This window comes from Scylla paramamosain, chromosome 38 (genome assembly GCF_035594125.1).
Source record: "Scylla paramamosain isolate STU-SP2022 chromosome 38, ASM3559412v1, whole genome shotgun sequence".
Classification (NCBI taxonomy): domain Eukaryota; kingdom Metazoa; phylum Arthropoda; class Malacostraca; order Decapoda; family Portunidae; genus Scylla; species Scylla paramamosain.
The window spans coordinates 8708379-8733734 of record NC_087188.1 but is presented as its reverse complement, the minus strand read 5'-3'; the positions used below and the strand labels follow the sequence as shown (position 1 = coordinate 8733734).

At 41.3% G+C, this 25356-nt stretch overlaps 2 protein-coding genes across 4 annotated transcripts in view; one reads left to right on the top strand and one right to left on the bottom strand.

Annotated features, from left to right (window-relative positions):
• LOC135091707 (protein SSUH2 homolog) overlaps window positions 1-8748 on the bottom strand; it is a 74514-nt gene extending 65766 nt beyond the window's left edge. The window contains exon 1 of one of the 2 annotated variants that reach the window (XM_063989606.1): window positions 8631-8748. The gene's annotated coding sequence lies outside the window, so the exon portion shown is untranslated. Of the gene's footprint in view, window positions 1-8545 lie in introns of both variants that reach the window. The other variant, XM_063989607.1, reaches the window with a different exon arrangement.
• The window catches only part of LOC135091709 (DNA polymerase delta subunit 2-like), a 293047-nt gene that overhangs the window by 66595 nt on the left and 201096 nt on the right, over window positions 1-25356 (top strand). The gene's annotated exons all lie outside the window — the stretch shown is intronic.

The window sequence follows — 25356 nt, the reverse complement described above, 5'->3', positions numbered from 1 at the left end:
TCCTTCTCTCCTTCACTCATATCCTCCCTCCTCCTCTCCCTCCTTCACAACCCCTTCCTTCTTTCCCTGTTCTTTTCCCTCTTCTAAACTGACCAATCAGCCCACGCTATTTTCAACCCCCCTGTCTATATATATTACACTCGACCAATCACAGCGCTAGGAGACGGCTTTCCTGACCAATAGAAATTCCGGGAAATCATTGGCGCGCGAGTGAACACCCAATAAAGAGAAACAGAGCTATTACCGCTACTTTTGTCGTTTGCTTGTGAACTGGGGAAGATAACGTGATAGTGTGTTGTGTATTGCGTGAAAGTGTAGCAGAAGTTGAAGTGATAAGGATGAGATAGATGGGGTATTGGTCTCTCTCTCTCTCTCTCTCTCTCTCTCTCTCTCTCTCTCTCTCTCTCTCTCTCTCTCTCTCTCTCTCTCTCTCTCTCTGTGTGTGTGTGTGTGTGTATTATTTTTTTGTATATCGTATTTTTTTTATCCCTATTTAAGAGATGATGATGAGAAGGAGGATGAGGAGGAGGAGGAGGAGGAGGAGGAGGAGGAGGAGGAGGAGGAGGAGAAGGAGGAGGAGAAGGGGAGAGGAGAGAAGGATGAGAAAAGAAAAACAACAATAAAACATCTATTTATAAAAGTATTCTTAAATATATTCTAATTTATTCCTAATCACGTGCCTTCAATTTACTTAATATTCGTGACGCTTTGAAAAATCTGTGATGAAAACCTGCTATGTGTTTTATATTTTTATGGGAATTTTGTCTCGTTTATTTTTATTATTAATGTTATTTACAAATGCGAGAGAAGATATGTTGCTGCTGCTGCTACTACTACTACTACTTCTACTACTACTACTACTACTACTACTACTACTACTACTACTACTACTACTACTACTACTACTACTACTACTACTACTATGAATCCAAAAAATATAGACTAAAATATAATATCGTAAACATAATTTTCTCTTCTAAATCCTAGGTAATTTTTGCAACACTCATTTCAGTCAGAAATATACACGGTTTCCATTGGGCGAGAGGAAATATTGAGCAAAAATATCCATCAATTACCACTCGCATTTTTCCAAGAACCTTAATGCTTTACTAGTGTTTTGGGAGGAGGAAAAAATATAGTCGAGGCTTTTAATTTTAAGGCTTCATATATAAAAAAAGTCAGGTAGGTGAAAGCAAGGTAATTAATAAGTTCCAAGACAAATATCCACGAATTGTTCTTTTTTTTTTTTATTGCAGTAATGAATGAAGTTTTTTGATAATAATATGGAAGCTCTATTTGTGCGCTGCCTTGCTTCTTTTTTGTCGCATTTTCTTTTGTGTTTATTATGTTTTGTGATGTGTTGGGGCATAAACATCATTGGTGTATTGTTTTAGTTCATTTGATTTTATAGTTTTTACACGTTAGTGGTCTGTGAAATAGTACAATTATATTTTTATCTTTCTATCTATCTGTGTACCTTATCAATCTTATTTATTATTTCATTGCCACCATTTCTACAGTTCTCTTCTTTTTCTTGTTTGTTTATTGTTTTTCCATCTCAGTTTCCCTGTTTATTCTCATGTTCCTGTTTTTCTTTTTTTTTCTTTTTGCTTTTCAGTGCCTTTTTTTTTATTTTCGTATTATTTTTTGCTATGTTTTTTCCTCCTCTTTTTCCTTTGTCCCCCCTTTTATCCTCCTTCTCCTCCTCTTCCTCCTTCTCCTCCTCCTCCTCCTCCTCTTCATCATCATCATCATCACCATCGTCATTAAAAACACAAATAGTAACAGGAAGTACTAATTACGCGAATACACTCGTATAAACACATCAATCACCATGATGATGCACGCACACACACGCACACACCTCCTCCTCCTCATCAACGACGCCCTCACCGACACCCCCCATCGCTGGAAGTATGTGGACGACTGCACCGTGGGCGTCCCAGTTTCCAACAAGAACCCGGACTACTCGCCACTGCAAGCAATTCTGGAGCGACTGCAGACGTGGACAGAGGAGAGCAGGATGACCATCAACCACAGCAAAACTGTGGTGATGCATTTCTGTACCTCCTCTGTACCAGTGCCCCCTCCCCGGCTCACAGTGGGCCCTCACCCCCTCCAGGTGGTCCAATGTGCCAAGCTTCTCGGAGTCACGGTGGACGACCAGCTGACCTGGAAGCAGCATGTCGCCAGCACCGTGAGATCAGCTACCTACAGGCTGTACATGCTGCGCAGACTCAGGTCGCTGGGGACGCCGACAGATGAGTTAAGGGGGGTGTACCTCACCTTCATCCTCCCCAAACTCATGTACGCCTCCCCAGCGTGGTCCTCCTCCCTCACACACACTCAACAGCTACAGCTAGAGAGTGTGCAGAAAAGGGCGTGCAGGGTCATCCTTGGCCCTGCATACACCACCTATGAAGAAGCCCTGACCACCCTGAGTCTGTCCAGAATATCCACCAGGCACCGAGAGGCTCTGGAGAAGTTTGGGAAGGGACTACTGCATCATCCGCGTCTCAGAGACATGCTGCCGCCCGACGCGCCTCGCCCTGTCCGTGCCACCAGACACCACAACAAAATAACGCCCCTGAAGGCGCCGCGCACGGACCGGTACAGACTCAGTGCGATTCCCACCATGGTGCGAGCCATCAATCGATAGTATTTCCCTCCTAGATTAGTCTTCCGTTAGGATTAATGTTAAGTTTTTCCCCATCCCCTATGTACATTTTCAGTTTGTCAACTGCCTAAATAATAAACCGTTTATTATTATTATTATTATTACACACGTACACACACACACACACACACACACAAAGGTAGAAATTAACTATAGAATTCATACGAAAGGTAACGATAAACAATGGTAATCAGAAAGGGAAATGCTTTAAAAATTGCTCGTTTTGTGCAACCATTCTTTTCAAATATTCCAAATCGAACAATATTTTGGGATAGCTAAAAATAAAGCAAGTATTCTGAATCAAAGCTTGCGAAAGAAATCATGAGATAAAATGTCTTTGTAAAGTAAATTACTCTTGTTATGAAATGGTCAAAATCGGATGTTATTTTATGAATAAACCAGGAATAATGAAAGAAAGCGAAGAAAGGAGAGGAAAATTTTTTAAAGAATCATATAAATTACGTCCACTTTTATCAAGCACACTTGAAATCTATGAATGTTTTGTGAATCGACCGAGTAAAGCAAACGACTTATACTGCAAATAATGAGAGAATCCTGAGAAAACAACAGGAAGAATCCTCAAAGAATCACCTTTGCCGTCTAGCTTCTATAAATACACTCAGGGTTAAAGAAGCATTTGGAGCAAACCCGAATAAAACCAAGAATTTAAGCCGAAAAACAACGAAAAAATGAAGAAAGTGGGGAAAAAATCTAAATCACCTATTTGCCTTTCTTCTTTAAATATATCAGTGATTAAGGAGCCTTTTTTGGAATTAACCCGAGTAAAACTAAGAATTTAACTCCTCCCCCCAAAAAAACGAAAGAAAAAACAAAGAAACAAAAATAAACAAACAGGGAGGTCGCAAAAATGTTCCAGATTAACTCTCCCGTGAACTTTCTTTAAATATACTTATGATTAAAAGCCGTTTTCTAAAGTAAACCCGAATAAAACTAATAAACCAAAGTTCCACCCATAGAAAAAAGCGCCAAAAACGGAGAAAAGTAAGGAAAAAAATCTTGTAAATCACCTCCCTCCGTTTACCTTCTTTAGACACTCCGGCCTCCTCCCCACACGGATTTTTTGGGCTCAGTCTTCTTCCCAGGTCGTCTCGGCTAAAACACGGCCCTTTACCTTACTTCACCCTGCTCCCAGGCGCCGCTGTTTTACTTTAAGACACTACATTGCACGCCCACCCCTCGCACTCACGTTCACACTCACGCTCACACTCACACTCACTCTTACACTCTCACTGGATCGCTCTCTACTTTAAAACACGAAGGCTTAATGTGTACCTTGTCTACTTCTCCCAGGGGCTGATCTGCGCTCCCTCGTGGCTGCAGGTGCTTCGGGTTAGTGTTCATGTCTGGAAGTGTGTATGTGTATGTCTTGCGTATGTCTTTGTAAAATTGAGGCTAAAGGAATAGAAAATATAGGAAAGTGTAAGAAATCATTTGGTTTACATGTGGTATTCCCTCAATAAAATGTGCCAATCTATTTCCACTTATCATCCCCATCCATAAATTTGTCATCTTTTTTTAAGGGTTCGTATTGACTCGGCGCTAACAACCTGATTACTGAGTCTGGTTCTTTCAGTTGATGCGATTCGTTGTGTCTCTCCGTTTCTTTCTGTATTTATGTAATAACTTGATATAGCATCATAATTTTGCTTTTCTCTCGTATTTGATTTAGGTCTGATGCGACAAAAAATATGTAGATGCGCTTTTTTTAGTGTGGATGTTTTTCTTGTTAATTTTTTCCTTGCGTATGATTGTGGTTTATCTTAATGTCCCTTTCATATTTTTTATTACTGATATTAACTATGATGAGGTTCAAAATGTCGCGGATTTGTACATGAGCGTGTGAACGAGTGGATGTTTTAACAAGTACATACATATTTTTTCTCTCATGTATATGGTAAATGACACAACATCAGCCTTCTTCAGTGACAAATATGTATAAATAAGAGTTGCAAAATTTTAAGCGTGAATACATTATGGATTTCTCTTTATAACATATGAGAATAAGCACGAAAGAAAATAAGGGAAGCAGTTAGAGGACATTAGGCGTACACGTGGGTCCTCATATAAAACATACCATCTTATTTCTACGTATCCTCCTCATCCATAAATTTTAAGAACATAAGAAAATAAGGGAGGCTAGGATAGGGATAATTTTGCGCAAGTATCTGGTAAAAGTAACCAATTATCGTACTTTTGAATTTTTTTTTTTTTTTTTACGAATACGGGATACAGTTTTGCGGGGAATAGTAAGTAAATTATATAGAATAGTATGTCGCTTCAAATAGTTAAAAGTTATTCTTATCTGAATCCGTAGATGATATAAACATTATTTTTTGTACAATGTTCTCTCGTAGTCATGTTCTTGTACAGTTCCTGGCGTTATAATTGTTAAGAATAATATTGTTTCCCCCCCACCTCTCTCTCTCTCTCTCTCTCTCTCTCTCTCTCTCTCTCTCTCTCTCTCTCTCTCTCTCTCTCTCTCTCTCTCTCTCTCTCTCTCTCTCCCCCTCACAGCAGGTTGAAGGGGACAGAGATAGAGATGTATATGAATAAAACAGAGTGCGTAGCGTGGTGGTGGTGGTGGTAATGGTGAAGGTGGAGGTGGTGGTGGTGGTGGTGGTGGTGGTGGTGGTGGAGGTGGTAGTAGTGGTGGTGGTGGTGGTGGTGGAAAGGTAACAGAGTATCCCCTTAAAGTGATAAATCCGTCACGTGCCTCGTTTTCTGTTTTGCCACCGTAAATTAAAGAAAATGGGAGGTTATGATGCTTAATCTTTACACATCTATTTTTTTATGCATTTTTTTCAGTTCCTCACTCACCTTCCCAGAGAGAGAGAGAGAGAGAGAGAGAGAGAGAGAGAGAGAGAGAGAGAGAGAGAGAGAGAGAGAGAGAGAGAGAGAGGCAATATTGTTTATACCTAATTGTCTTTTAAATATTTATACTTTTAAGAGAATTTTGAAACCGATATTTATTGAAACACATCGTTAGAAAAACTGTTAGTGATATACTTGTGTTGCAGAAGCAGGAGGAGGAAGAGGAGGAAAAGGAGGAAGGAAAGATTGGGAAGGGATAGGAAATGGATAGGATAGGAAGAGGAGCCAAGAGGGAATGGGGGAAAGGAAGAGGAGACAAAGAAAAGGGAGTAAAGTTGGGAGAGGAAAAGGGAATAGAAAGGATGAGAAGAGAAGTTGGGAGGAAATGGAGGAAAGAAGTTAAGCGAGAAGAGGAAGAGGAGGAAGAAGAGGAAGAGATGAGGAGGAGGGAGGAGGAGGAGGAGGAGGAGGAGGAGGAGGAGGCCTTCACCAAACGTCTTCTCTTCCTCAACATTTACAGGATATTTTTCTATGCAAGTGCTGAGAGAGAGAGAGAGAGAGAGAGAGAGAGAGAGAGAGAGAGAGAGAGAGAGAGAGAGAGAGAGAGAGAGAGAGAGAGAGAGAGAGAGAGAGAGAGAGAGAGAGTTGGCTTTACGAGCGGTTTTGGACGTCCACCACCACCAACACCACCATAACCGCCACCACCATCACTACTACTATTACTACTACTACTACTACTACTACTACTACTACTACTTTTATCAAAACTGCGTAATATTACATGACGGAAAAGTAGTAGTAGCAGCAGCAGGAGTAAGGAAATGAGAACACAGTATTAGTAGTAAGAGTAGTAATAGTAGTAGTGGTGATGGTCATTGTCAAAGTAAAAGTAGTAGTAGTAGTAGTAGTAATAATAATAATAATAATAATAATAATAATAATAATAATAATAATAATAACACTATATATTTCCCTAACCAAACCTAATCAAACCTAACCGAACCGAACCGAACTTATCTAACCTAACGTAACCTAACACACCACGGTCAGCTGTCCCCTTAAATAATCAAACACGTGACCAATATTAGTAGCGAATGATCAGCGGCAGGCACTCCATTACTCACAACAAGCACATTAAAACACTTAGCATTACTTTTTTACCGTCCTCGCATTTCCGCAATCAAAGGTCCGTTGTGTGTTATGAGTTCTGTGTTTGTCTTTTCTTTCATTGTAACAGCGCCGAACTTTCAATCAGTCCGTTAATCAATAGTTTTTTTTCATATACAATTGAATTTACCTTTAGCTTTGTTGGTGTATCTATATATTTCACTTCAAACTTTATTTTTTGTAAGAGATTTCTGGACGTGGTTAACAAAAAATGGCGTAAAAATAAAAGGCTCAGTGAAGATGCAAGTTTTAAAAGAGAATTGTCAAAGAGAACACCCAAAATTACTAGATGTATTGAAAAGTGAAGGTGCATAATTTTCTAAGTAAACGTGGCATTCTATCAACGCCCTTGGTAATACATACATGTCCCCTTTGTGTGAGCGTATCAGTGGAGTGTGTAGAGTGAAGTTGTTGCCACCAGGAGACTGCAATTATTCAGATGGTACTAAAACACTCCCTGTCATTAGCTTAACATCCCGGCCCCTACTAACACTTCTTCATTCACCCTTACTCCATCTGAAGTACCATTGTTAAGTCCTCTATCTCTCATCGCCTAAGCAGCAACCTTCACCTGCCCTCCGTCAGTACTTTATCGCCACCCGATAGATTTTTGTGTCTGGTCCGTATCTATACATCAAGAGTTTTAATATTAAGCCCCCTAATGTAATAAGCAGCCCACCTTCGTCAGTAGTTTAGCGGCCCAGCCCATGGACAACATTTATATTTGAACTATAATTATACATCGTCAGGAGTTAATATTTTAAGTCAAGTAACATAATAAACAGCCCGCCTTCATCATCCCTTCGTCAGTAGTTCACCATCCCTGCTCAGAGACACTGCTTGTATTAGAACCATACTTATACACCATCAGGAGTTACAGTATTTTAAGCCTACTGGTGTAATGAACAATCCACCTTCGTCAGGTTATCATCAGTATAGGTTACCGCCCCAGTTTACTGTGACACTATCTGTATTTATGCGATACTTATACACCGTCAGAGGCTGTGGTGTTTTTAGCCAGTAATAGAATAAACAGCCCAATTTTCCCAGCCCTCGGTTAGTAGTTTACTGCCCCAGCCCATACAAACACTATTAGTTTCGGTGTAACACTTAAACACCATTAAAAGTCGTGGTGTTTTAAGCCTACTAGTCGTATAAACAGGCCACCTTCGTCAGGTCTCCGCCAGTAGTTTGCCGTCCTGGCCTAAACTGACACAAATTGTTTTTCACCCGTGCTCAGAAACTCCACTGTTTTAAGCCCTCGACGCCTAAAAGCCAGAAGTTGTAAAGTTAACTTCGTCAGCCCACCTTCAGAAGCCCAGCGTCCTTATCTCTTAAGTTACCAGGCCGGTACTCAGGCAGTAGCCAACACCGCCGCCCGCGTCGTCACTGCCGCAGGAGTGTGGCGAGGGGCGGGCTGCGGGCGGCTCGTGACCTGAGCATCTTGACGGGCTTCCCTCTGCCCCTCCCTCGTCGCCGCAGGTCACACTCACCGCGCTGTCACTCCCACAATGCCCTTCCCTCTCATCAGCTAATGGCCCCCTTGGCAAACTTTTCATCACACTGCCGTCGTTGGGGCCGCTGCCATCTCGCCCCAATCCCCGTCAGTGCCACGAGGGATCTCACCGCCAGTGTCACTTTCCCCTGGCACTCGAGGCACCATTACTGGCATCCATCGCCCCGGAAAACGATAAAAAAACTACACCGCAGGTCACTTTAATGACATGTATAGGGCAGGTCAGAGGTCACCGGAGCCTTGAACGGGCTGGGGTGGTATAAAGGTCAGGTCTCCACCACAACTGTGTCAATCTCACCATCACACAACTCAGCCCCAAAATTGATCTTTTCACCTGGGCTCACGTGAACTACCTTATTTCGCTCCCAGCCACAAGTGACTGTACACAACCTTTATTGCCAAGAGTCTCGGTCGCTTTCAGAGTTATTTCATCCTTACATATTTTTTTCTCGTAGTTTTAGGGTGAGAGGAGAAACTTTGCGAGTGTACGGCGGCGTCGGAGCGGACACGTGTACCCCCACCCGCGTCCACAGAGCGACTAAGGTGGCGCCGTCCTTGCTCTCGCTACTAGGATACTCACGATGACCGCTGTCGAAAATTATCGTTAATCTTCCTTTTTTTTTTACTGTACGCTATGAGGAGCAGCGTAGGAGAGGCTGTGGGAGTGGCCGCGTCAGGGGGCGGGCGGGAAGGCGTGGTGTGCAGGAACCAATTAAGTCTTCAGGTGAGCCAAGTAGCGCACGTCCGTCTCTTATGACCGTCGGAATCTGTCAATTCCCGCCTTACTACACCGTGGCTGCCGCGCGGAATGCCTACCACTGTTATACTCTTACGCTACGCCTCATTTCGACACAGTTTTTCAGCCTCCGAGCCGCCGAGCCAGCTTAGGAATGCGGCTCTCCTGGTGGCGGTGACGTGACGCTAATGACTCACGCTTCTGCAGGTTAGGTGAAGTTACATTGGCTTAGGACACCAGTCAAGTGGCGTGCCTCACTCACCTCTGCCGTGCTTGACTCCCTGAATCTCACGTCCTCTGATCTCCTGACGGTCTTAATCCATTCACTGCTAGACAAAATTTTTTTCGTACTCACTTACAACTTTTTAAGGTAATTTTTTTGTTATAGTCCCTTAAATAGTTCTGTAGTATAGGGAAGCCAAAAATAATCCACTTTTCTCTTTTCTGTGTCTAGGTGGAAATGTTCTTTACACAGTGCCAGCAAAGATGCCCAAACAGTAAAGGGTTAAGAAAATATACCAACTGATAAACTCGTGCACCAGACTTAGAATCGACGTAAAAAACGCTAACCACAATTTAAGCGAGTATAGCAATTTACTCGACTAATGACGCCCGCCTCAACTCCTCTGATCTGCTGGTGGTAAGAAAAAAAAAAAAAAAAGAAAGAAAAAGCAACAACTAAAAAATTAATTCCCCAGACTTAAAATCAACAGAAACATTAAACCAAACAGGAATGAGTATAGCAGTTAACTCTACTACTAACTCACGCATCCCTCACAGCAGAGAACCACCAACTTCTGGGTCGCTTAATCGCAGGATCCCCTTTCTTACGTACGCGCCGCGAGACAACATCCCCGTGCTTCCCTTTGCGAGGCTTCTGGGTACTGTGGCCGCGGCGGGGGACAGAGACGAGACCAAGAGGCGAAGCGAGACCCTCTCCGGCTCAGTAATGAAATGGACGTCCAAATCTCTTTCGCCACGTTAGGGCCTGATGGGCTGATGGGTTGGAGACGATTACCGGAAGAAAGGAAGGAAGAAAACGGGTGGCGGCGAGGGGTGAGGAGCTAAGGGAGAGAGAAGAAGGCGAAGAAGTGAAACAAGAGCGAGGAATAGGAGAAGGAAAGAAGGATAAGGTAGGGAAGTGAAACAAAAGGAGTAAAAGGAGAAAAGGAGAAGGGAGGGAAGTGAAACAAGAGGGAGAAGGAAGAGAAGGAGAGAGGGAGACAGAAGAAGAAGACAAGGAAGTGAAACAAGAGTGAAAAATAGGAGAAGGAATGGAGAAGTAGGGGAATGAAATAAGAGAAAGGAGTAGCAAGAGAAAAGAAGGGAGGAAAGTGAAATAAAAGGAAGAAGTAAGAAGAGAAAAGGAGGAAACACATATTGAGAGGGAAGTGAAATAAGAAGATAAAGGAAGAGAAGAAAGGACACGGAAGATAGTAAAGATAACAAAGAAGAAAAAAGAAGACAGAAGGAGGAGAAGGCAAAGAAGTGAAACAAGAGGAAGGAGGAAGAACAGAGAAGGAGAAGAAGGTAAGGAAATGAAATAAGAGGAGGAAGAAAAGTAAAGGAGGGCTCAGAGAAGGAAGAAAAGACAAGAATGCAAAACAAGAGAAAGGACTAAAAATAAAAAAAAATAAAATGAAAAAAGGTAGAAGAGAAAAAAATGACAAGAATTTAAAGAATAGAAAATAATAAGAAAACGAAAAAAAAAAGAAGACAGCAAAAACAGAAACAGAATGAAGGAGTGAAACAAGGACTAAACTACGAAAAGGAAGAAAGATTAGACGAAAGAGGAGAGAAGGGAGAAATAAGAGTATCTTAGAAACGAGCGAGAGGGAGGAAGGGCGTGGTGAGAGTCCGAGTGAGTGTGGGAATGAGTGAGAGCGGGACTAAGCGCCAGCTGGAGGGGGTCTTAGAGTTCTAGGAAGCTTACGGTGAAGATATTACTCCGGGATAACTGTGCAGGGCTGCGAGGTGTGTAGAAGGCGCAGAGGGAGGAAGAGGAGGAACAGGAGAAAGACCTTAGTAAGACACACGTCACATTAACAAGACAGTGACGTGAATCAGAGTCATTTCAGTTCGTTGGTTCCTCTCTTAAGTCTCTCCTGATGACACGGCGAGCGGCGGGATGCGAAGCGGGAGTCAACAAACACACAGGCAAACACGGACACACAAACACACCAGCCTTTACTTACCCGAGATTTGCTCCGGCACCACACACCTGTTAGAACTGCCGGGCTCGCCCCTCACTCACCTGTCAAGAGAAATGGGTTGGTAATTAGTAAGGTGCTCAGGTTACGAGGACTCACCGCGTGGACACACACACACACACACACACACACATACACACACACACACACACACACACACACACACAAAGTCACTGGTGGTCAGGATGATATACATACAGAGGGACACACTGAAAGATACACATTTATATAGATAGATGGATAGATAGATAGGTAGATAGATAGATAGATAGGCAGACAGACAGACATACAAACAGATAGAGAGAAAAATAGGTAAGAAAATAGATAGATAAAGAACATAGTAACCATCAACAGTATAGGACACACACACACACACACACACACACACGTATCTACAAGTCCCCCCTCAGGAAGCTAACACCACGTGACACACTTGTTTTAGGGTTTCGAATACGACGACCCTTGCAATATATATGAAGACGTGTTTTTGTTGCCAAGTTTAGTTTCCCAAAGTCAACGGTGTCCCTTTCCCGCGTCCCTCTCTCCCCCTCAGTAGACCATTCAACTTCCTAACTTAACCTAACCTTCCCTTTTCCCTTCTACCAGGTCCAGCTCAGCCCATCTCTGCCCCGCCCTAATTCCGCCTTACGAATCGTTTTTTTCCAGGAGAGACCACGAACTGATTGCTCTTTTCCAGGTCATGCTACGTCTGATTCCAGGATATACAGTGCCTATGACTCTTCTCCCCCTTCTTTTCAGGTCATTTTCCAGTATATTTTCTTTCTAGCACTTTTCAACACTCCTCCAGGTATCTTTTCTTCTATGTTCTCTTTATCTCTGTCTTCCTTTTAGCTTGCCATGTATACTTTCTTAGATTTTTCTTCTATATCTCTTCATCTAGTCGGTCGTGTAACCTTTCCAATCTTACTTCCAGCTTACCTATTTCCACGTCTCTTTCCAGCAATCTACAGACATCACATTTTGTTTCCATTACCCCACCAGTAAGAACCCCAAGTAACTTCCCCAAACCCTTACAGAAAATCTCCCTTCATCAAGCACCCATGGATCCAAGTAGCCTCCCCAGCCCCGAAAGTTTCCTATCCCCTTCAGAGCCCCAAGTAAACTCCCCAGCGGAACTTTGAACCTCAGAAACTCTCCCAAGCTGGACCCTTATTGCTAATGAACCCAGAATCACTCCCCAGCTGAGGTTTTAACCCCGAAAAGTCCCACCTCAGTACTCCAGCTCCCACTCAACCGAATTTTTAGTCAGACACTTCACTCCAAACGAAACCTTATTTTAGAACTTCCCCTACAAGAACCTAGAAAATCCAGGCTCACTTCCCAGCTGAAATTTTAACGTCAGACTCTCCCTATCCATATAAATTCTTAACGTCGAGCTCTCCATTCACCAACCAAAACATTTGGCCTAAAACATCCCTTACAATAACACAAAATCCAAAAATCTCTCGCTATTTGAAATTTGAACCCCAGACTGTCCCTCCCCACCTGAATTCTTAACCCCATACATTCCCTTCCCAATCAAATATACCTAAAATGTCTCCCTACAAGGACCTAGAACCCCAAAAACCTCCACCCATTTGAAATTTGAACTCCAGACGGTCCCTCCCCACGTGAACTCTTAACCCCCACAAGCTCTCTCCCCAGCCAACGTGTCGCCAGATATTATCCCCACATGACTCTGGTTTAAGTGCAGTCCTTTGGGAGCTTCGAATCATCCCGGCCAAATAACACGGGCTCCCTCTGCGCCTCGGGGTGAAATATCCGCGAGGAAATACCGGGTGGGGGAATGCTTCGAAAATAACTAGATGCCTAATGCGGATCGTAAAAGTCCGCCATAAAGAAAACGGGGGGAAGATACTGGAATATGTATTAATCTGTGGTCTTTGTTTGTATTATGTGTCTTTTTTTTTGTGATTATGATGGTTTAGTTTTGCTTGTAGTTGTGATGGGTTTGTCTTGACGAGAGAGAGAGAGAGAGAGAGAGAGAGAGAGAGAGAGAGAGAGAGAGAGAGAGAGAGAGAGAGAGAGAGAGAGAGAGAGAGAGAGAGAGAATATAATAAACACTATATACAGAGATAATAAAGATGAGTATAAAGTTAGAATATGAGAGAGAGAGAGAGAGAGAGAGAGAGAGAGAGAGAGAGAGAGAGAGAGAGAGAGAGAGAGAGAGAGAGAGAGAGAGAGAGAGAGAGAGAGAGAGAGAAGAGAAGTGAGAAAAGAATCCTTAGTCTCCCAGTCAGCGTGTCTCACTCAAGAGGGCGAGAGGGAGAGGGCTGGGAGAGGGCTGGGAGAGGCCTCGTTTCGCTTCAGTCTGATTGCTAGTTTCACAATTCGACAAAAAGCGGGTCATGTCAATATTGGAGTAAGTCTGACAGCGCTGTGTGATATTCCCCTCTTGTTCCCCACGTTTCCCTTGTTTCCTTGCGCATCAGATGGGAGAGTCACCCTGTCCTCAGGTTTTAGCGGGAGCCCTTGCTATCCTACTAGGAGTCTTTGTGTTTACTGTCATGTGTCCTTTACTGCATAGTGTAGCTTACCACAAATAACCTCGTAAGGGGCAGTATGTCTGGTATGGTTTGTTCTTCCTTTGTGTCCTTTTTTGTAGTACATATAAAAAGGAAAGCTACAAGTGCAGAAAAGTAATCAGTGGAAGTGAAAAATTACTCAAGATAAGCATAAAGAAAGAATGGGTTGAAGAATATCAGAAGAAAGAAGCTGAGAAAGGACAAGTGAGTGATGGAGTTGTATCACGAATACTTACAGACTAACAAAGACAAAATGTAACTCCATATATGCTTTAAACTTTAGATATTTCCTTTTTTATTTTCCTGCCGGACGGTTAGGACGGCAGGTATGGCAAGAGTAGATAAAGCAATGGCGTTACAGCAAATAGAGCGAATGAGAAGAGCAAGGTGTGATTTCTTTCGCACAACCTTGGCTAACAATCCATATGTTGCTCTCGCTTGCATGGTGATCATTTATGACGGCTGGCACGCTATCACCTGGCGCTGTCATGATCACAAGCCCAAGTACCTGCCGCTCTCTTTTTCATTCTGTTTTGCCTTTTCTTTCAATGTGAAGTCCTCTGATCTATTGAGAATCTATCATTTGCTAAGATTTTTACGAAGTCTGTCGTCAGATCAAATTGAGATTAGGGGAAGAACACAAAATATTTTATAAAACAAGTGTAGCATGTTACCAGACTTATGACCCTGACTGTACAAGCAGATTAAGAAAACGAGTGAGTGATAAAGTTAGAACACGTAAGCAAGGACGAGCTGTGAGTCTAACTGTTTAAAACCCCAAATATCCCTGGTGTTTACTCGGTCAGCATAGCGAGTCGCAGTCTCAACATTATCACCTGGTAGTAACACAAGGGGCGGCGGAGTGATGGGGCTGCAACACGGGTGCTTATAGACTGACAAGAACGCAAGGCCGAAATATGATTCCCGAGCCGCGTAAAGAACCGGATAAGCTTAAGATAACAAGGGAGGAGCCACGCGTCTATTCTCTCCCTTGCAATATGCGCCCTGGGAACCTAAGAGTGACGAGGCCGGTGCACGCAACCTGTAGATACCGGGCAGGTGTTGCTCCTCACCTGGGAACAAGAGGTGCATTTAATATATAGGAGGATGAACGTGCGAGGTAATGTGCTTTTAAGATGCACTCGAGATGCGCCCAAAATACATTAAATAATAGAAAAGAAGCATAAAAGATAATATAAACAAATTCAACGAAGGAAATGAAATACTAGGTTTAAAAGGCATTATATACTTAAAGTGCACTCAAGATGCCCGCAGAATACATTAAATAATAGGAAAGACGAAGCAGGAGAGACGAAATATAAACAAATTTCAATAGAGGAAACGAAATGCGAGGTTTAAAAGAAAATATACACTTAAGATAAAATCAAAATGTATAAAAAAAAATATATTAGATAGAAAAGGGGGACGTATGAAAGTTAAAACACAAACAATATACACTGAGGGAGAAGAAATACGAGGTTTAAAAGACAATTTGCAATCGAGATGCACTCAACATATGGAAAAGATCACCCAAAAGACATCAAATAACAGGAACGAGGAGACACGAAAGAGAAACACAAACAAAATACAGAAAGAGAAGAAATACAAGGATTAAAAGACAGTATGCACTCAAAATTAAGCTCAAGATATGGAAGTGCAAAGCGGAAAAGAGGAGGTAAACTTAAAAAAATACTCAATATACATCTAAAATTAAATGGCACGTAAAAACATAGGATACATTAGCATACACAAGTTGCACTATAAAATACACAGAAAATGAAACCAATACACAAAAAAAGACTGGTTAAATTTAGTTAATTCTCAGTTGTTGTGACTCACTATAGTACTATTATCATTATTTTTATTCCTACCACCATCACCACCACCATCACCACCACCATCATCATCATCATCATCATCATCATCATCATCATCATCATCATCATCACTTCCGTCGCATTCACTAATCCCTCCTCTCCATCATTGACGTGTCCAAATCACCGCTAGTTTTTAGTATTTTTTTCCTCCCTGCCTGGTCGTTTCAGATGTTCATTAGCGAGGTGACCATTAATTAATTCGCTGTTCATTAGTCATTTCACAAACTATGCGGCGTTTTTTTTTTTCTCCTGTTTCGTGGCTACGTTTCTAAGTTTCTCTCTGATTCGTTTTAACCGTGTTCAGTTTTGTTTTCTTGTTGTTTTTTTCTTTTTCTTCTTGCTCTTGTTCTTGTTCTTTCCTTCTCATTCTTCTTGTTATTCTTTTTCTCCTTTACTTTTCTTCTTTTTCTTCTCCTTTTTTTTTCTTCTTCTAAGCATAATTACTGAGCCCAAGACAGTGAATTATAAACACGCAATATCTGAAATACTTTAAAGCAAATATAGAAAGGAAAAGATAGTGAGGCAGAAGGCAAGGAAGATAATGTGGCCGAGCAGAGAGTGACGATAAGGTGAAGAGGCAGATCAGTAAGCCAGAAGTAAGAAGAAATGGAAGAGTAAGGGAGAGATAAGGTAAGAGGCGAGGCAGTGTAAAGGGTAACGGCTAACATGTTAAGGAAGTGAGTGGCGGAAACAGGTGTCTGAGTCAGGGCAGGTGTGATGTGAGAGTTTACTAGGGCAGTGAGGGAGGGCGAGAGTGTGAGGCAGGTCAGGCACGTGAGGCAAGGCAGGAGAGTGACGGAGGTAAGAGAAGGGCAAGTGTAAGGCAGTAATTTGAGGCAAAAGAGGGAGGCAACAGTGTGAGGTAGGCAAAACAAAAGGAAGGGTGAATGTGTGAGGCAGGGCAGGAGAGTGAGGGAGGCAAGGTAAGACCAGGGCAAGTGAAAGGCAGCAATTTGAGGCAGGGCAAGAACGAGGGCAAGAGGGAAGTCAAAGTGTGAGGGCAGGGCGGTGTGTGAGGCAGGCAGGGCAAGAGGAGAGTAACCCTAAGTGCTGGATTCGATTAGTTGAGATTGGCACGCGAGAAAAATATTCAAATGAGTGGTCGTCTTGAGGCCCCGGCGGGAGGATGTCCTTATTACCTTAACAGCTGTCCTCCTCCTCCTCCTCCTCCTCCTCCTCCTCCTCCTCCTCCTCCTCTTTTCATCTTCCTCTTCCTCTTTATGTTTTCATTTATTCCATTTCCCTTCTATTGTTTGTCCTCTTTTCTTTTTTTTCTTCTTTGTGTTTTTCCTTTCCCACTTCCTCCTCTTGTTAAATTTATTCGTCATGTTTTTCATTCTTTTTCTTTGTTTTCTTCATATTTCACATCTTTCCTCTTTCTCTTTATTCTCTTCCTAATCCTCTTCCCGTGTTATTTATTTCTCTCTCTTTCCGTGTGCTTCTTCCTGTTTTATTGATTTATCCTCTTCCTCATTTTCTTCGTCCTCTTCATATTCTCTCTTTACTTCGTCTACTCAAATATTGCTAGCTTTACCCTGAATGCCTCCTGTGACCCTAGATGACCTCTGATGACCTGTTGACCTCTGCTAACTTCCCATGACCTCTCGTAGCATCCTTGGCCCCTGCACTGACCCTTCATGAACTCTTTTTCGACCTTCAGTAATTTAAACAGTAAAAAAAAAAAAAAAAAAATGCAGCCTGATGCAAGAAAATATGAATAAATGGATGAAGATGAAAGTGACTAAAGAAAATGTTGTTAGAAATTATGTTTTTATTTAGGTGAAGAAAATGATTTATGAAGAAATGATTTTAGGGTTTTAGGTACTCGTACATAAGGAAAATGAAACTGAGAGAAAAATAGATGCATTTATGTTCCTTAAAACATTAAAAAGAGTAAATCAAATGAAATAACAGGAGAAAAAAGGGAATGCCTGATTTTCTTGGATGAAGAAACTAAAGGAATTGAGAAAGAATGATTTTAGAACTTCAGAAATGGAAGAAAAATGAAAGTAAAAAGACGAAGGACACGTGCGTTTCCTAAATAGACTAAAATATCAGAAGAAAGTGAAGACATATTTTTTAAGACGACAAAAATTGAGCTTATGAGAAAGAATAATTTTAAGAATACGAAAATAAATAAATTAGTGGGGATTAAACTCGTGTATGTCCTTAATACAATCAGAAAAATGTCAGAAATATAAATAAAGAGGAAAAAAATGACTCTTTGCGCTGTATGGGAAGCGAAGCCTGAAAATTAAGTTTAAAAAAAGAGCCTCATTGTGACCTGCAGGTAATGTGAAAATAAAATTAGGAGAGATGATGACGTACGCGGGGAGATATATTAAGGCAAATTAATGGAAATCTATTAGTAGGAAAAAATAATAACACAGTAAGAGTTTGGCTGAAAAGATAATGACAAGGGTTTAATGGAGTGAAAAAAAAGTGAAAAGAAAGGTGAGATAGAGAAAATAGACGTATATGATATAGAGATGTAAATGAAAAGGAGATGTGAGAGAAATTTACAGCTAATAAGAATAGTTTCTGTTTTGCTTCGAAGAAAATATACTACTTTGAAAAATAAAGGAAAATATGAAGGATAAACAAAAAAAGTATTTAATTTTGTTATTTAAAGACAATTTTGATTTATTTTTTCATGGTTGATTTTTTTTTTTTTATAAATTTTCCATTTTATTTTCCTTATAGGCATTAATTAAAACAGTATAATGACGTGCAGAAAAAAAAATATTACGACCAATTCAAATCTAAGTCACTAATTGAGGATAATTTTTGCATACTTATTGTTGCTTAATATTTTTATAATTTTTTCTTTCTTTTTTCCCTTCGTACTTTTTTTTCCCTCTCAATTTCCCAGCCGCCCATCGCTCCTCGCTCTAATTTTCCAGCCACACGAGTTTCCCTCCGTATTTTTTCTTCTCCTCCAAGTTTCCTTCCATCCTCCTTCTTTCCCTGCCTTCTCCTTTCTTTCCTTCTTGCCTTCTCTCCCTCACCTTCCTTCTGTTTCCTTCTCATATTCCTTCTCGCCCCTATATCTTATCTTAATTTTCTTCCTCGTCTTCATCCTTTCCTTCTTTTCTTACACATCTTATTGCATTCTCTCTCTCTCTCTCTCTCTCTCTCTCTCTCTCTCTCTCTCTCTCTCTCTCTCTCTCTCTCTCTCTCTCTCTCTCTCTTATTTTCTTTATTACTGACTCTGAACTCCATATATCTCCGCGCCATGTTTACGATATAACTCTCTCTCTCTCTCTCTCTCTCTCTCTCTCTCTCTCTCTCTCTCTCTCTCTCTCTCTCTCTCTCTCTCTCTCTCTTACCTCATTCCTCCTCTTCCTCAACTCTTCTCCCCCTTTCTCTCCTCCCCAAGCTTCCCCTTCCCCTTTCCCCCTTTACCCCTCCCCTTCTCCTCCTTCCCCCCCTTAACCCTTCCCCTTCTCCCCGCCGCTCAGCCCCTGATGCCTCGCTCCAGCCACTCACTCGCAGGCATTGTGGAGCCTCGGAGCCAGGAGTTACGGGGTCTCGAAGCCGTGAGTGAGGCCTCGGAGTCGTGAATAATGAGGCTTCGGAGCTTTGAGTGAAGGCCTGGAGGTGTTATTGATCAAAACATCGAAACCTTTGGCGCTGCGAAGGCGAGGTCTTATTTTTTTAAAGGTTTTAGGCCAAGAATCTTTGAGCGAAGCTTCGGAATTTGAGATTTTTGGGAACCAGAGTGTTGGAAATTTTACAATAAAGAACATTTGGAGTTTCAGATTTCTAAATGTTGAAGTTTCACAGCCAATAATACCTTAGATGTTGATTGCGAATATTTTTAAACCTTAAATAATGAAGTTTTAGCTTAAAAATAACTTAAAACTCAACTTTCAAGATAAGGAAGCCTTCAACAATGAAGTTTCGCCTTAAAAGTAGAAATCGAGTGATACAGATTTCGAAATTTTAAATAATGGGAATTTGAATCGAGTGCCGAGTTCGCCAAACCATAAATAATAGTTTTCGGATTTCTAGAGCTCGTTAAAATCGGGTAGCAAGATCCTGCAACCTTGAGTAATAAAGCCTTCGATTCTCAAAAAAAAAAAAAAAAAAAAAAAAATAAGAAACCCATGCCAACCTTGGAACCTTAAATAACAAAGCTTAAGAACACAAAACAATAAGGAATAAAGTCTTGGATCACACACCCATTAAGCGGAGGCTGTTCGATACATTAAACCTTCCTGAGCGGCGGAGTTCCGAAGCCTTGAGTGAAGCCTCGAAGTGTTGACTCGCGCGGCTCGCCAAGTCTCTCCACGCTGCCTCATAATGGCGTCGTTTTGGCTTTGTGTCTCCCGCATCTCCTTCCTTCCTTACACCATTTCCCGTGAGTATAAACCTTCACTGCTTCTTATATACACCGTGACCTGACCCGTGACCTGACCTTCGTTAAGTTATTCCCATTCGTGACCTCAATTTTCCAGGCGTGACCTCAGGGGTGGGATGGAAAGAACAGCCCCATTCCTTTCCTACCCCTTTCCTATTTCCCCTTCCCCTCCATTCCTTCCGTCATCCATCTGTTTTCCCTCGCTGTCACTCTTCCTGGCCCTTTCTTGGTCGTCCTTCCGTCTGTCCCTGTCTCTATCTCATTACCCCTTCCCGTCTCCCGTTCCCCGCTCCTTCTGGCTCCTGGTGACTAAGATGGTGACGAGGTTCAATAAAGTGATGGAAATTGGCGTGACGTAATAACCTGACGTGACGAATTTTGAGTTGCTTCACATAAGGGTGTAAAAATGTTCATCGTTGGCGTATTTGTATGAAGTCAGTACCCGGGTCTCCATTTATTATTTTTTTTTCAGAGTAAGTGAAAGAAAAATAATAGTAGTTTCTTTGCTATTTAAGGACATAATTTTTTATTTTTCTTGTTTTGTAATCTTCCTTTACTTTCATAATTTTTTTTTCAGAAACATTTCATTCTCATAGTTTTGTATTTTCTAAATTTCTGATTCTCTATTATTTTTATTTTCGAAGCTCTTTTTTCTCATCCTCAAAATTTTATCTTTTACTTTATGATCTTACTTTTCTTATTTTCTAATCTCCCTTTTCCTTCATGATATTTCCATCATTTATCATCATATTCTTTTTCTACTTTTTAAAACTTCATAATTTTCACCTTTTCGTCCTATTTTCAGAAGCTATATAACATTTTCCTCTTACTTAAAAAGAAAACCTTCATTATTTTCGCTTCCTTTTTCCATCATCCTCGTGAGAAACATGATACCTGTCTGGGGTTTGAAAGAATATAAAGTAAATGAAAATGGAAATTACAAAGATGACGAGTGAGAAAAAGAAAAGGCTCTGACTGGAAATAATTTACTGAGTCTGATAAAGGAGAGAGAGAGAGAGAGAGAGAGAGAGAGAGAGAGAGAGAGAGAGAGAGAGAGAGAGAGGGAGAGAGGGAGAGGAAACGGAGACTGAGAATAGGAAGGTAACGAAGGGAAAAAAAAGTGGAAAGGAAGGAGAAATTTAGATAAAATGAGTGGAGAAAGGAGAAGGAAAGATAAGGAAAAAATAAATGTAAGGAAGAGAGGAATGAAGGGAAGATGGAAATAAGAAAAAAAAATAGGACTGAGAATATCAAAATAGAAAAAAAAAAAAAGTAAGGGAAGTGAGGGAGAGAAATGAGAGAAGATGAGAATGAGGAAAGGATAATTGGAAGTACTCGTAGAAAAATTGAGTGTGAAGTAAGAGTGGTTAGGAGTGACGAGAGGAGAGACGAGGGTGATGGCTGCAGTGAGTGTAGAGGTGTAGACAAGTGTTTCTTTGTGTATAAGTGTTGGTTTGAGGTGTAGGAACATATATGTTTAGAGTGTAACACCTTTAAACACACACACACACACACACACACACACGTACTTACCTTTCTCTCTCTCTCTCTCTCTCTCTCTCTCTCTCTCCTCCTCTCTCTCTCTCTCTCTCCTCTCTCTCTCTCTCATCTCTCCTCTCTCTCTCTCTCTCTCTCTCTCTCTCTCTCTCGCTCCTTTCCCTAGCCCTCGATCTCAACACACACAGACAACTATAGACTTTTCTGAGCCCAAAAATTTCCCGCAAAAGCCTTCAATTAATCTCACAAGACCAGCAACCCAGGGCGAGCTAATCAGAGCGGCAAACTGGGAGCTAGATTGCACCTGATTGTCTAAGTTTTAAGGGCACCTAAGTTTAATAGCTTTATACTTGCTTTTATTCCACTAACTTAAAATTCATTCTAAGTTTCCTTTTATGCAGTCTGTGTTATTATAAAGTCTTTTACGTTCCTATTTTTTTTTCTTTCCTTTCCGTTATTCTCTTCATCCTTTTTTGTGTGCGTTTTTCCTTTCTGGTGTTGGGGATTTGTGTGTGTGTGTGTGTGTGTGTGTGTGTGTGATGTGTGTGTGTGTGTGTGTGTGTGTGTGTGTGTGTGTGGTGTGCATAATGTTGAACACTACATACAGTTAATCCTGCACGCTTTCTCTCTCTCTCTCTCTCTCTCTCTCTCTCTCTCTCTCTCCTCTCTCTCTCTCTCTCTCTCTCTCTCTCTCTCTCTCTCCCTCCCTTTAACTCTATTCTTCCTTTATCCTCTCTCCCATTACTTCGCTTTCTTTCCATTTCACCCCTTTTACTGTCCCTTTTTCTTCCTTCCCATTCCCTTCGGCCACCCTTTCCTTCCCTTTCCTCCTCCTCTTCCTCTTCCTCCTCCTGTTCCTCCTCCTCTCTCTTTTTATGAGGTACTATTTTTCGGTCTAATTTCCTTACTCTCTCCATCACTCACTCGGAAGGAGGAGGAAGAAGAGGAGGAGGAGGAGGAGGAGGAGGAGGAGGAGGAGGAGGAGGAGGAGGAGGAGGAGGAGGAGGAGGAGGAGGGGCGGAGTCAGTTAGGTTTTCTAGGGCAATTATTTCCTCCCTATATAATTAGTCACAGATATGTTCATTAGAATAGCTTAGTCACACCTTCTAATTAACAGTTCCGTTTTCTGTTAAAATTTCTCGCGATCGTTTCAGTTTTATTTCATTTTTTTTTCCTTTTCTACCAAGAGTAATTTGAAGGAATTATTTCTACGTGAGGGTTTTTTTTTTCGTGAGATTTTGGTTTAAAAAGTAGTAGTAGTAGTAGTAGTAGTAGTAGTAGTGTGTTGTTGTTGTAATAAAACCAATACAAAATTCTCTTTACTATTTAACATGAAGTACAAAATACATCAAACAAAGAACAATATAAACAAAATAATAAAGAAGACAATTTTACAAAGAACATACCAAAATATTCCTTTCAAGAGTAAAATGCAGAAAAGGAGGAGGAGAGAAGTCCATTTTCCTCCCTTCTTAATTTCCCTGAATGCAAAACTCAATGTCTTCTCAATATTTTCCGTGTCCAATATATCTCTCCCTCTCTCTTTCTCTCTCTCCCTCTCGCTTCTCTCCTTTCCGTCTCTCGTGGTAATCAACAAGTTTCGAGTCTTTCCATTCACCTCATTTAGGTTCTAATGACTTGTTTGTTCATTAGCAATACGTACACACACACACACACACACAACACACGGAAACAATACTATGTTTTATTTTTTTCCCCAAGGTATGAAGGTAAATTTTTGTCCATGTAATTAATTTCACATAAACGACAGGTTATTTTGATAACTTGACAAGGCGAGTCTGTTTAAATTGGGAATAATATTTGTTTATCACTCTTATTAAATGTGCGGTGAGTGAAGGTTTACAGATCATGATTTGGTAATTAGTACCTGTGTTTTTTTTATCTCAGGTGTGGTAGAAAATATTTTTAACTCTCTCTCTCTCTCTCTCTCTCTCTCTCTCTCTGTCCATTTAAATCTCGCCCGTCAGTGAAAAGAAAGTAAGAAAGAAAGAAAGAAAAAGTCAGTTATTTCAGAAGTCTGTAACGTGAGCCATTGACACACACACGCATTTCTCTCTCTCTCTCTCTCTCTCTCTCTCTCTCTCTCTCTCTCTCTCTCAAATCACTCCAAGTTGAAAGTAAAGCAAGAGAAGTAAGGCGCGCCAAGTCCCACACTGCTTCATAAGGACACAGCGTCATACTCTCGACTTCACGACTTTACTCTCTCAGATAAACCTGGAGGAGATTAATGAAAGCTTGGCCCAGATTATATCGCTGTGTGTGTGTGTGTGTGTGTGTTGTGTGTGTGTGTGTGTGTGTGTGTGTGTGTGTGTGTGTGTGTGTGTGTGTGTGTGTGTGTGGTGAGTGGACTGAATCTTGTGAATTAAATGTAACAGTAGTAATAGTTAAATGTTGCAGAGAGAGAGAGAGAGAGAGAGAGAGAGAGAGAGAGAGAGAGAGAGAGAGAGAGAGAGAGGAAGAGAGAGAGAGAGAGAGAGAGAGAGAGAGAGAGAGAGAGAGAGAGAGAGAGAGAGAGAGAGAGAGAGAGAGAGAGATAGCCGTAATTCTCTTTATCTCTTTATTTTTATTCTATATATTTATTCCTATTCTATGTTCATTTTCTCTTTTTTATTTGTTTTATGTATGTTCTTCTTTTCTCTGTCTGTCTGTCTGTCTGTCTATCTGTCTGTCAGTCAGTCAGTCATTCACTCTTTGTCTTAATGTCCATCTCTCTCTCTCTCTCTCTCTCTCTCTCTCTCTCTCTCTCTCTCTCTCTCCTCTCTCTCTCTCTCTCTCCTCTCTCTCTCTCACTCTCTCTCTCTCTCTCCTCTCTCTCTCAGCACCACATAAACTCAGCCAATGTGTTAAGCCATAAGTTAAACCTCTAAAGACAACATGATTCCTTATGAGAAGACCCACACCTCGTTTTCTATGCACTGGACAGCGTATCCCGTAAACATGAAGTATAACTAATATAAAAGAAAAAGGTATAACACCAATAAAGTTTTAAAATCTCAGGAAATCAAGTTTTTTTCCTATTTTATAACTCAATTTGGGGAAACTAATTAATTCTTTTTGTACTGTGGAACTCGTTCATATATATATATTTCTTATCAATAAACTCTAACTATAATATTCTTTCTAACACGAAGTCTTGTCCTTTTGTCTGCAAGGATGAGTAATTATCACAAAACTTTCCCATGAAGAAACTGCATTATACGGTGCGCTGCGTGAAGGAAAGAGAAGGAGGAGAGGGGAAGAGGAAGAGGAGGAGGAGGAGGAGGGGATGATGATGGGTCAGGGAGACAAACACGATGGATGATGAAGGTAAAGACGACAAGGGCAGCGGGAGGGAAAGAGAGTGAAAGGAAGGAAAAGAGAAGAGAGAGAGGGAGGAAAGGAGGAAAGACAGCAAGCAAAAATGAGCAGCGAGGGAGGGATAAGAGAGCCAGAAAAGAGAGGTGGAAGGGAGAGAGAGAGAGAGGAAAGAGGGAAGAAGGAGGGGAAAGAAGAGTAGGAAGGAGAGATGGGTAGGAAGAGGGAAGGAAAGGAAGGAGGAAGATGAAGGGAAAAAGATTAAGGCTAACCGGAAGAGAGAGAGAGAGAGAGAGAGAGAGAGAGAGAGAGAGAGAGAGATTAATTGTTAGGCTGATTGTTGTTTTTATTTCAATTGCATGTCTGTCTATCTTCTTTGCCGCAGTCCCCCTTCCCTTCCCCTTCTCCCTTCCGCCTTCCTTCCCCTTTACTCCCCCTTCCTTTCCCTCTGCCGCAGGGGTGAAGGACAAAGAAAATGAGGCACAACAAAGGAAGAAAACGGAGAAACGGGAAGCAGGTAGACAGAATGAGAGGAATAAAGAGAAGAGGAGAATAATAAATAAAGATAATATAATGTAGAATAGAATAAGTCAAAAGGGAAAGAGAAAAAATTGAAACAC